The sequence below is a fragment of the Saccoglossus kowalevskii genome, chromosome 2 (assembly GCF_978046115.1).
Source record: "Saccoglossus kowalevskii chromosome 2, keSacKowa6.1, whole genome shotgun sequence".
Taxonomy (NCBI): domain Eukaryota; kingdom Metazoa; phylum Hemichordata; class Enteropneusta; family Harrimaniidae; genus Saccoglossus; species Saccoglossus kowalevskii.
The window spans coordinates 27,247,198-27,261,435 of NC_140642.1; positions in this window are offsets into that span (position 1 = coordinate 27,247,198).

Sequence of the window (14,238 nt, forward strand, 5' to 3'; positions counted from 1 at the left end):
GGATACCTCAAAGTATGCACTAAGAGAGTATACCGGACTCCACACAAGTTCGCTGATTCTGTTCTAAACATTTTGGATTTAGGCATTCCCAACATGTATCCCTGGAAGGTTACGAGGATACCTCAAAGTATGCACTAAGAGAGTATGCCGTTGCAAGTCGGTCGATACTCCAGCTGTACTGTCTTTAGGCATACTTTGAGGTATTTCGTAATAACCTCATATTAATAAACTAAGTCTAGTTGTGTTACATGTATGTTATTCGATTGACCAAATGCACAAGCTGAGTGTGACCTGAAGTGCACAATACTTTATTAAGCAGAAAATTGAAGTTATAGAAATTGTAGTTAAGAGTTCAAAATATTCCATCAATATGTTTCCAAGCTACCAAACAGAATAGTGATATAAATATCTTTTTCACAAAGTAAACCTTCAACATGACATCCTCCCCTATGTGTAAATATGATATAAAAAAATTATTGTTTTAGTTGTAAAATGTGGATATGAAGGACTATCAAATGTTGACAATTGTTATTCTTTAAAAGTTACCAATTTCGAAGCCTATATTATTTACACTTGTTGTGTTGTATGATCATTAAACTGTGTAGGACCCCCCATCCCTCACTCCAGGGCAAGAATTGCTGTTGTCACTGTATAATCATGAATCATGCACGTTTAATTTTCACTCATGTGTACTTTTGTACACACAGGACATAGGGTTTACTAGTTATACAATATTTTTCTCGAATGAGAAATCAGAATTAATGGCTGTGATATCCCATAAATTACATACCCATAAATGGAAAGGCAGTGTTACTGGTAGGTTGATGACATTTCCAAATGTTGATTTTTGGACAAAAATGGCCGCTAATCATAGATCAACCAAATATAAAATAAATTGATGCACATGTCTTTGTACCAGATTAAAGCAAATCTGTCCAGGTTTCTGAGAAATGATGGACGGCACCCAACACACAAGTCTCCTTTTCGGACTATGTCTGGCAGGGACCAATAATATTCAACTTCATCAGTAACCATTTACAGTCGGTAAAAACATTGTAAAACCAAGGCTGATCTGTATATCTAGCATAATTCATTCATGTATATTGCAATTATATTGTTGTTTCACTTTTCAGGCAATGGAGAAGAAATGAGTCAGCAAACAAAACTACAGTATTGCACTATGCAAGCACCAATGAAAAAAACAAAACACGAATTTCATATGGCAGTGGCCAATTTCAGTTCGAGAATGTTGAAATTTAACACCTTACCTTACCAACTTACACTGTAAGAATTTGTAACTACGAGTATTACATGAAATTTGACAGAGCGAATATATGCTGCAAATTATGCCTGCTCAGATGAGAGGAAGGCCACAAGAAAACAAATAAAATGCATCGTCTTCAATAAAATTAACAGAAGAAGATCAACAAGATTACGCTAGGGTAACAATAACAATTACAGTTTAGAGTAATTCAAAATACATGCATTAGAGAGTGCCTTCCTTGATGTGACTAAAAACAGAACATAGATCAAGAAGGCAGTAGGAAATGAGAAATAAAAAGATCCACACTTGGAGACCATGTTTCCAGAAGAACAGTTTGGCAAGCGAGGTGGACCACCCCCCTTGTCTTACTACAGAAGAGACCCAGGTTGCTCAATGGATTATTGGAATGGCAGAAAGAGGCTTTGGAGTGACAACTTCTGTACACAGTTAAGATGGACCCACCAAATAAATTCAACAACAAATTGTACTGGCAATTTATCAAGCACAATTCTCAAGTGATGATTTACAGAAAACGCGCAAGTAAATGTATGGTTCCGCGATTACATGATACTTCGGTCCAACAATGTTTTGTTGTATCATGTATTTGGAACTGTGACGAGTGTTTTTTTGCTTCAAGTGAAAACCGGCAAACTGGGGTCAGGCAAAGAGTAATTTTTCTGTCCCTCAGATTGTGTCAAGTAACCAAGGCCAAATAACTGCTCTTATCACAGTGAATGCAGCTGGGAGCTCAATCCCAAGGACCCCCCCCCCCCCAGGTCCTGGAAACAACTAGCTGGTGAAACAGAAGGATCAACTTGCTATTTCACAGAGAGCAGTTGGATGGATTCAGAAACATTCTATACTCTCCCTGCAAACCACTTCATTACAGACTTGCCACCCACAAGACCTGATTGTTTTGATGGTCACACATTGACAACTGTGCATAGGTTTTTTTTTCAAATTGGTAAATATTTGACTCCATCCGTGCCCAATAGGCCAAATTGCTTACAGAAACATACTGATAAATTTAAATAACGTTTATTTGTCTATACTCGAAATGGTTAAGTTTTACTGGTGTCAAAGGGTGCTAAAGAATCAGTCCGAAATAACTGTTCTTGAACAAGGTTGAGCAAGCCATTTTTTTTACCGGGCCATGAGCTGATGTACACGTGTTTTTATACAGACACTTATCACTGAACAACGTCAAGGGAATCGTTCTCTTGACCTCCCATCCTTAGACACTTAGTCAAAATACGGTATTATTTCGAAAGATGAGTTTTTTGTTTGATTTCATTCTGGACTCCTACGTCTCTCGTCAACTACCTCATTTGAACTCAGACCATTCACGCAAGAACCAATTTTTTTACCCAAATTTTATCTCAACCTTTACTCGTTTTACGCTTATCATGCTCTGCCAATACACTCACCGCCAACCACGCACCACGACTCCACACATACCGTCTTCCCCTTCGAGTTCTAACGCCTCAAACTCGCTTTCCCCGCCGTCTAGTCCCCTTTCCCCGCCTAATTTCTCTTTCGATTCAATCGACATGGCCACTCTCCAAATTCTTAACGATCTCCAACTATCCCCCGTACCAAAACAACCCTCCTCGCCCGTCCTCTCTTGCCCACCATCAAAATTATTTCCCCGTCCCGATCCTAAAACTACCGCTCTTCCAACACCGGTCGCACCACCTCTCTCCCCTATTCTGGACCGTGGCTACCCAAAACTTAACACTCCCTCGCCCAAACAGTCTACCTCTGCCCCTTGTTTTGATCCTAATAACGTAGACCTCCAAATTTTCCATCTCGTCTCCCAATCCAATTTCTCCCCACCTAAAACCCCAATTTCCGACCCCAAGGCCAAACTCGATGCGACCTTACTTCGAACCCACCTCCAACGTTTTTGCATAGCTAAAATTCAATCGGACTCCCTCGAATCGGCGATTCAAATGGAGGACTTCCCCACAAATTTTTTACCCTACTACCCCGCTCTATTTCCACGATAACGAACCCGCCTTTATCCAGGAATGGCAAACCCATTCCATGACTTTCGCTTTAGAGCTTAGAGAGATCTCATTTGCCTTTGCCAAAAAAATAGAAAAAAAACGCCTTTCCGACGCAAATCTTAGCATTAGGCAGTTTTTCGATATCCACCCGACCTCTCACATTTCGGCGTCATTATTAAAATCACCCACGAGGCATACTCCCACGTCTCTAAGCTCGACTCTGAGGGTATACTCGACCCGACAACCCCCCTCTGTCCATCCGATTGGAATCCCACCAAACTCAGGCAGAGTTACACTGACTCGACTCCCACACCTAAGCGACAGTCAAAAAACGACGGGGCTCACCCACCCATTCGATCCGCCCAAACAAAAACGACAACCCCCTTCTCGACTCGCAACACAAACGACCTGCCAGCCCTAATGTCGCTCCACATACCGAAACCCAAACGCCACAGCAAAAATCCAACAAATTTTTCACCCGTAAATGTAGAACACTCGGAAAACACTACATTCCCAACCAACGCAAAAAAACAAACGAAGGAAACTGATTAACCTCAGTGACCACCCCCTCCGAACCAGTGAACATTCGCTCCTCAGTAGAGGCCTAAATGTTTGTCCCACCCAACTCCAAAACGACCTTAAAACATTCCGCCGCCGCCGCTTTAGAATCCGCCAACGTTTCGGTGTCCCCACCTCTAATACTCTCCATAAATTTAGACTACCTAGCAAGTGGAACCCCCCCTGTCACACCCGGCCATCGAAACTTTTACCGATAAAATACAATTGTCGATCCTTAGCACCATTAAACCATCCGTCCCGTCTAATCTAAAACCTTCGGAAATTTCAGCTCTTAAATCCCTAAAATCCAACCCTAATATCATCATTAAACGCGCTGATAAAGGCTCTGCCATGTAATCCTTAATAAATCCGACTACCATAACAAAGCCAACCGCCAACTTAGCAACCGCCTCCACTACAAACCCCTAATTTTCGATTCGACTCCCCTTTCGGCCACCAGCTTCCTCCTCTCCATTCATTTAGACAAAATTATCGTTAAAAATACCTACCTTTACCTTTGCCCGTCGGATCCCCCTTGAACCCCCCAATTCTACCTACTCCCTAAAATCCATAAACCTAATAACCCAGGCCGTCCCATAATTTCAGCCAATAATTGCCCAACAGAGAGAATATCCGAATTTGTCGACCATTTTTTACAACCTATCGTTTCGGCACTCCCCTCCCAAATCACCTCCCCAAACCATTTTCGCTACCATCGATGTCTCTAGCCTATACACCAACATTCCACAAAACGAAGGACTCCGCGCCATCGCCACGGCCCTCTATAATTCTCCCGCCCCCAATAGACCCCCCACTAAAATCCTAACAAAACTAGCCAAATTTGTCCTTACTCAAAACTATTTCCTTTTCGACAATCAACCGTACCACCAAACACACGGTACCGCCATGGGGACTAGGATGGCGCCCTCTTTAACCAACATTTTCATGTCCAACATTGAAAATACCACCCTAGAAAATTCTCCCCTCAAACCTCTCGTTTGGCATAGATATATCGATGACATCTTTATTATTTGGCAACACCCGCATAAAGATCTCATGTCATTCCTCTCCCGCCTCAATTCGGTCCACCCCACTTTTAAATTCACCCATGCCCTGTCCCACTGATCAATTCCGTTTCTCGACACTTATCTACAAGGGCCCAAATTTTCTCTCCACTGGCCGCCTTTCGTCTAACCTTTTCGTTAAGCCCACCGATTCCCACCAATTTCTCCACGCAAATTCCGCCGACCCCAAACACTGCATCGACTCCATCGCCATCGGCCAAACACTTCGCATTAACCGTATAGTGTCAGAGACATCGAACCGCAACCACCATTTACGCGATTTAGCTCATTACCTCACCTAGAGGGTATAACACCGCCATCGTTTCGAACCAAATTAATAACGCTCTAGCCCGGCCTAATACCGCTAAAAAACCCAATTCCGACCCTCCCAGGCCACCCCTCGTTGTGACATACTCCCCGGCCCTACCCAACATTGGCAGAACCCTCCAACATTACTCCCATTTTATTTCCGACAACCAAATCACTGCCCCACAATTTCCGACCATCCCCATGGCCTCTTACAGGCGACCTAAAAACCTTAAGGACATCCTAACTCGGTCCACGTTTCTCTCCCAACCTAAACCGACCCACTCTAATCCGTCCTGTAAATGCTGTCCACATTTCCGATCCCTGGACACGATCGTTTCGAAATCTAATAGATCAATCCATCCCGCCAATCCGACCCTAACTTGTTCCTCCACCCACGTAATTTACCGAATCGCCTGTTCCACTTGCTCCAAACAGTACATCGGCGAAACTTCCCATAAAATGTCGGGGAGACTCAAACAACATCGCTACGCCATTGAACATAATTTAGACACTACCATAGCCTCCCATTTAAATTTTCCCGACCATCCCCGCCCCGCCAAATTTTCGATCTCTCCCATCATGCAAATTGTCCCGCCTAACACACGCAAATCCAAGGAACAACAATTAATTCGCCCTCCCCGGTAAAAGTTTCTTACGCTCCCTGTTTGGCTACCGATAAAACTATACCCCCACTTCCAAATTTATTGACCATCTGTACCAAGGCACCACCTTCGATCTTGGACATCAACACAAAACTGCCCAAACCTTTAATTCCACCAAGGAAACAACCCACCCCGTTGATTTCCATACCAACCTCCCAACCAAAACCACTCCTGTCGCTACAAATTCCTACCCCTTCTAAGTTTAAAGCGTGCCAATCTAAATTTTCCCATCGTCACCACCCGTATAGGAGAAAGGAGAAAAACTGTCTTTTTTAAGACAACAAAAAACTGCCTCTCCGGAGGCACCTAGTCAAACTGTCTTTTTCAAGACAAACCACCAAAAAACAAAAAGTAACACACACAACGTACTCACCCAACACACAATATCCACCCTATCCTAAAAAGAGAAGAGAGAACAAAGGAAACCTTTCCTTTCAATCTCGACTCTTCCCCCCCCCCGAGGTCCTGATGAGTTGCGGAAACGAAACCGGTTGACCTCACCTTTCAAACTGACCTAAAAAGCCCCTGGTTGTCTGATTGCAACAATAGTTATCCGCCAGCAGCACCGCCGACCATACACCGACACCCTCTACGCCACGATAAATGATAAGCATACTGGATTGCAACATACAACATTTGTTGCTAACGCCGCCGCTGATCACAATAACAACAATGTCGTCCCGCACCTCCCCGCCAGTCCCCGTTTCCGTTGATTTATTTCACACCATTCCTACGAAAATTCCCAACACACTTTTCTAGGATGCCCCGAAATAATTGACGCCCCCCTAAAAATCACGTTCCATCAGTATGTTTAAGTGTAAACTCGCATTTATTCAAGCCCGATAATTCGCGAACCACTTCTCGTTGGCCCTCCCCCTACACTAGGAGTATAGGTGATTACTCTCTCTGATACCCCAAACGTAAAACCTACTTCCAAACATTTAGTGCCGCGTCTTTGCAAAGGGCGTCGTCTGAGATTGATGTGTTCGTTTGTTTGGAAGAATACGATAAAGTTAGACTGATTTCACTCCCTTGCAGTCGGAACATTCTTATTCAGTTTTTTAGATGATTGCACTCCAAGTGTATCTTGACAAACCACCTGAAAGACATTACATGGGCAAGCTGCATGTTCAATTTATGTACTTGTCCAACTAAAATCGTAACATGATGCAGATTACAGATGTGCTGTTGTTGCTAACATTCCAGCATCACTACTATACATACGGATAAACATACAACACATACTGGACCCTGCCCGAAAGTAGTCAGGGAAACGCCCTATTTATAATTAACATAATAAACAGACAAGATGAAAACAACTCCATCAATAACAAGTCTGTGGTAGTTGTTAATTCAACTATTGTTGAAATATGACAAGCTTCATAAAGACCTGAATTGTGATTTAAAACAAAAAATTCCAAATGGTGATATCACTTCAATGGCAGATACGTATTCCACTCAATACTATAACATCCATTCTCATGGCGAGTACTCTATTATTTTAACACGAGAAAGAAGAGGTCGTCCGAAAATGTATTTTTAACCCATGAGTGTAGAGAAACAGGTTCGACTGAGTGGGTACATCCGAAAATTAAATACTGTTTCAGATGGTTTAGAGTTTATGGAGTTGTTTGGCACAGAATATTGTATAGTGACAGCAACACTGACATTTCTCGTGACGAAAATTTGCCAATTTAGTGACTCTTAAAGTCATTAAACGGGCAAAGTAGCAACATGCTGCTTTGTAGTTTTTGGCAGAAAGGTGGAGTTCGGTTGGTGGAAAACATGGATAGACGTATGCCATGGATGGGGCAGCTATTTACACTACAAGTAATAATTTGAAGTCAAAAGTGAGTCTAGTTTTTCTAGCTTCCCAGAGGAATGGACATACTTTCGATAGTTATAGCTGCTCGAGGCATTAGTAAGAGGGCGACGGGCAGCAACATGGGTTTGCCTACCCCACTTAATATTGCCAATTATTTCTTTCATAATAAAAAAACATTAACCGTTTCTTTGTCTATCCTCTCAATTTTTGGGCATGTATTTTTTTGCCATACATTTGTGATTGGAGACCGAATTCATGAAAACCGCACCATGTATAATCAGAATAAAAAAAAAGTATCAAAGCTTTATTGACTATTCAAACATTTTAAACAAGCAGCCTCTTGGCTGAGATAGCTTCGCTGTTAGCAATGCACATTTCAATTAAAGAACTGAAGATATCATTAGAAAATGAACAATATGTATAGTATCAATGCAATGGGACTTGCCGTTTTCAACAAGAATTCAAAAATATCACTTTAGAAAGACAAAAATAATCATCAAAATTAAATAATTGAAGATATCACCATGAAATTAACAAATCTGAAAGAGGTCCACATGTAGTACCTATATAAGTAATATAAAAGCAATCACTTTTTACCAAAAATGACAAAAATATACATCAAATTTAGGGAATTGAAGATATCATCATAAAATGAAGAAATTTGAGAGTGGTCCACAAGTAGTACCTATGTGTTATATCAAAGCAATTGGACATGTGGTTTTTAACTGGAAGTTGAAAATATCACTTTTTACCAAAAATGACAAAAATATTTGACAAAGTCGACAGCGGAGCTAAAGATGGCGATGACGACAAATTAAGAGAACCTTGATGGGAAAGTTTAGAAGGACTGTCAGAATGAGGGTTTTGACAGCAAGATTAACATTAAACATTTACTGGTTTCAGCTTTTGGAACAAACACCATATTATGTTGGTGTACTGTATGCAGTTGTCAATAACTTACCACAAGGTTTAATTAATCCTGCAAACCTAATTTTGATTTATTTTTTGCCTGGACTGAAGTGTGTCAAAAAATATATGAACTCGTACCTAGTTTTAAGATTTGGAGTGAGATTAAATAGCCGTGCTCCCCTGAATTTGATGGATTTGTTGGACACTGCTTTGAACTGTTAGTATTGTCTCAAATCTGCCTCATTAACTACCTGATTTCTGTAACTAGGGGTTTCAATTCAAACATTCATTCACTCAACTTCTAGTGACAGTCCATAAGTCTGTCATAATGCATGATAATTTAACTTTTTCTAATTACTATACTTTCAAAACCCTAATTCCTTGTTTTAAAGAAATGATCCGCTACAACAAATCTACAATATTTGTTTTTTATACTTTTTTTCCCTTCTCTTAGGAAGCAGTAAATGCTTGAAAGGGTTTCCAAGAATGGCATTTAGAGAAATGGCCAACTACGCTGACTTTAACACTGAGAACATTTCAATAAGGTTTGATAATTACTACAAATGTTATGCGTTTCTGGCAAAGAAATCTGTTGACCAAATTGAATGGATGTATGGAGCTCAGTCGATCCATCCAAACTACTTCAACTATTCTCTACCCGTGAGATTCCCTGTTGTACACCCAATGCAAGCTTGTTGGCACAGAAAAAAGTACAAGAGGAGAGTTCTGAACTTCAACACACTATTATCAGATCGATGAGTGAACTAGGAGGTGGGAAATCATTTATATTTATTTAGCTTATCCTCTTGAAATATCCATTAATGATTATTATTAATAGCAATGACTAGGTCAACGGTTATTTTTTAAAGAAGACTTGCTTGACATATAACCAAGAAAAAAAGTTAAATTTGTCCCAGTCATGGATCAATGGTTTTTTTCTTCATTTAAGTCTAACCTCTACCATCTTGCACCAATTTAATTATTTAACTTTTAATCTTACTTGTTTTATACATTATCTATGCCTCTGACTGCGCAAGCTTATTTATTTAAGCATTTCGTCAACCATCCGAAGAATCTAGTAAAATTGCTGTCGCATTCTTGTCATTGACAGCAGACCAGTGGGGAACAACTGGGTTTGTGTTAATACCTGATTAACATACTAACAGTTGCCAGTTATTTGTTGAAGGTTGTAGAATGATGTGTACTTGCACAACCACCATCTAAAATAAATGCAAGGCTCAGTAAATTCTGAAATAAATCTGTATTGTGTTTACAAGGCTGAATGGTGACTATATTGCTCATGTATTTGAAGAAATACGTTTTTGACTTTGGTCTCGCATGAATCTTGGTGTTTCTTTTTTTGAACAATTCAATGGCATTCTGGGACTGTATGTTAACAACCATGCTATCACTGTAGATTTCCAGAAGGGCTGCAAATAACTGACATGCAATTCCCTGCTCTGTTGGAAATATCCTGGAATCTGAGAAATGTAGAAAAACTATATTCCAAACATTCCATTGGAATTGACAATTCGGTTCGATTCACATGTACAGGTGGAAATTCTGATTTAACTAAATGTGACTTTTCAGAAAATGACAAGATCATTTCAATACGGGCAGTTTGTAGTTAAAAATTGTGATTAGTTGGAGGTTTCATGTATGCTAGTTTATATCCATCCAATTAATGCAGTGCTTCAACTTGTTGAGCAGTTTTAAGAGTTAGATACTGAATTAATGTATATTCTGTTCTAGAGGAAACAGCAGCTCTTGTATACAAGCCAAATGGGTTGGCACTCACAGTGTATAAGGGACGTTTGTGTTACCAAATTTCAAGCAAGGTTTGGTCACAAATACGTTTATCTCAGGGTAGGGACCACAGGAATATCATTGACTACCGACGGTAACAAAAGAAGTCGGCTAGCAGGAGAAGACGGCCAGCAAAATAACGGAGAAGTCGACCCTTACAGGACACTTACTTACTACGCTCGTACATATTGACTACAAATATTTTTTCGTGTGTCAAGTACAAATATCGGCCATTTTGGTACAGACTTTGCTCGTACATATTTGACTACAAACATTGTTTTTCGGGTGTTTAATAAAGATTCAGTCTGACAGTAACCTGCGTCGTACTGCAAAGCACATTATTCAATCATGTAGCTAAATAACTGAACACCCAATTTATATTGTATTATAAAACTAAAGTCCGGTTCATACACGTCGGATTTAGTCTTTTTTTTTAATAAAGATTGAGCAACATTTGAGCGCTATTATTTTGTGTGAAATGACATGTCAAGTACATGACCCCCACAGAATGTATGCCGGCAAGCACCACACCGACCCGATTAACATCTATTGTACAATGTGTTAACTACCGATATTTTTAATCATACCGACAAAGATTACACTGCTATTGAAGGTGTACAAAGGCCACAGATAATCGGACTATGCTTCGTACATATTAACCACGGGGAAATCCATTTTTTGTATTTGATTGACTAATCGTAATCGGTCTTTAAGGTGCAGACTACATTAGTACCCGTCGACTATGTAAAACATATTTATCAAACATCAAGTAAAGATTTCAAAATATAAACCTCCATGGTATATCTCTGTTCATCACCACATATACATTTTTTCCTTAAATTGCCGACATTTTGACATACACAAACAAAAATTATGAAGTGTATTGACCTAAATGAATGACGCGGGTGAAGATAATGCCATGGAAGACATTACGATAGCGCAGGAAGAGAACACTGAAGTAGGGGAAGAGGACACTGAGGCAGGGGCAGATCACGATGAGGATGGGGAGAATGACACGGGAGATGGGGAGAATGACACTGAGATCGGGGAAAAGATGGGGTAGAGGATTATTTACATATTCATCCTTTTAATATATCCACTTCTTTCACAGAACCAACTGAAGCCCCTTGACCACCAAGACCGGATATCATACCAACTTTATCCGACCACATCCACACAGAAACATCAGATGAAATCAAATATGATATTATTCAAGGCGCATCCCAAAGATCCAGTAAAATAGTATTTGATTCTCTAGGTTTTAGGTACACTATAAAGTCCGGTGCAAGAAAGAATGGTAATTTATGGCGGTGTTGTATTAGAAATAAGGCGATGGTTTGTAAGGCAATGGTGGAACAGATAGGAGACGTATTTACCCGCTCGATGACGAATCACATACACCCAGCAGAACCAGGAATAAAAACAAAGATTCAAGTCACTAAAAAGGCACACCACAAAGCAAAAAAATATTTTCCAGTCAGCGCCAGCGATAATCGTCATGTTAGTCGAGTTACGACCTGAAGACCCTGCACCAAGCCGTCCTAATCCGTCCAACATTGCACGAAGCAGTAATTATCAGACAGAAAGAGCGACCCGCAGAACCAACAGAACTTGATTTTGAACTAGACGTAAATTGGATACCCTCAGATTTTTTCCGTAAAGACATCGTAGTTGAAGGAGCCCGCCATCTATTTTTCGCCACACTTTTACAGTTACTAGCAGCGGCAATTTGCGAACCTTTTTATCAACTTTTGTCTGTTTTGTTCTATTTCTAGGAGATCATAATGGCAACAACGTTTAGCAAGTATGTGATTAAGGGTGTAATTAACGATGTAATTTTCATTGGAAACGAGCTCTATGGAGGAAAGTGCAAGACCTTGGCCTTTCCGGAATCTACCGCGTAGTTGGACCAGCCCAAGATTTTATTAGATTACTTTTCGCGTTACCGTATATACCAGTGGAACACATACAGCCGACTCTAGAACAAATGACCGCCGCTGCTAACGATCAACTCAGACCGCTATGTGAATACGTTCAGCAAACATGGATGAATGGGAGATGGGAACCACATACTTGGTGCGTATTTAGACGAGCTATTAGAACAAACAACGACCTGGAGGCATAGCATAACCGACTAAACACCAAAGCCCAACGCCGAAACATCCAATTTTATCCACTAGTTCAGCTGCTCCACACAGGTGCCAAACTTATTACAGCAACAACTAATTAGTGAGGACACACTTCGACGTTATCAGCGAAAACAGACACGGCTCATGGAAGGAAAATTATACAAGTTATGGCGGAGATACAGAAGAAAAGAAATCACAACGTCCAGATTGATGAAAGCAGTGTCTTACATTGCAGTACCGACAACATAATGATGAAACCATGTCTGTAATGTATTTTCTGTCCATTGATGAAATTGCCATTACAATATCGCAACTCGATTACCTTGATGTTATGTACTTTTCGTGTTTTGAAATAAACTTGAATACTCGCTAATAAATTCTCTAGTGTTTTTTTGAGCGCCGTTTACTTTCGTTTATTATCACAACTATTAAATACTTACTAACAAGTGTCTCTAGTGTTGTTTTTTTCAGTGCCTCCATGATTAAACGTACATTATACGTAACGAAGACGGCAAATACATTTTTGTTCTCGTTAAAATGAATATAATTTATGTGTATAATAAATGGCAACAAATGACGTTTTCTAATGTACTGCATTTTATACAATCATACGGCAGTTCAAACAGTTTAGTTGACGTGAACTACGTAACAGCTATGAAAGCAGCGCATTTCACGGGCGACAGTTCAAATACTCAGTTCAAGCACTTCCATGTGATGCATAACTTTACACTTTCACACCCTCGGTAAGTTCAAACATTAACAGTTTAGACAATGAGTATACGACATTATTTGTTCCTTTTAGATAAATCATTGTTATGTATTCCGTGCAAAACGAAAAGAAGTTTTACTGAAAGAGAAAAAAACAAACATTGCATAGTAATCACCATGCACCTACACATTGCCACCCCCGTGAAAAGGGTGGTAAAGCCAGGCTATTCACGTAACAAGACGGGCGCTGGAACGTTCTCTCTGGCACAGGTGTGTGTAGCTGCTAGATTTCGTTTTCGTGCTGTAAAAAATGAAGATCTAATGATAACGTTTGAGTAATAAATATCTGCCAAAGCATTTCAATGCAATCACCCTGAATGAGTCCCAAAAACTGCCATGTATCGGCGGATGGTCAATATTTTTGGTTGTCGAATGCTGTGATTTAGGGGTACCCAACAGCCCTACATGCAGTGATTGTACTATTGTAGTAGGTAGCCTGTATGAACTCGGCAATTTGTTCTGTAGTTTACGAACAGAGATATGTATACGTCTCCCTGCCGATTAGTAGAGTTGGAGTGGCCGACTTCTTGCGAGAGTGTTGTCACTACAGCAGTATACACAACAAGTACTGTACAACCGTTGATATCCAGCAGTTTGGTATTTATTCATACATCTGCACTCAAAGTAGCCGACGATTGACTGCAACGAAACTTCTAATTGTTGGCACCAAATGAAAATTTGGGCATAGCTTCCACTGTATTCTTTAGTTTCTTGCTTTTGGTTACAATTCATATACATCGCCATCTTGTTGCGAGATTTGCATTCACGTCAGTGTACATTTTCATGTCCGACGATTCACGATTTCATAAAAAAAGACTCCAGAAATGGTAATTCTGGTCGGATTCACAAAAGACTAGCATGGACGGGTTCGCTAACTTCTCTACTGTTGAAAAGGGTCACTCCCGCTGAGATTCACGCTTGATTTAGTCTGTTCC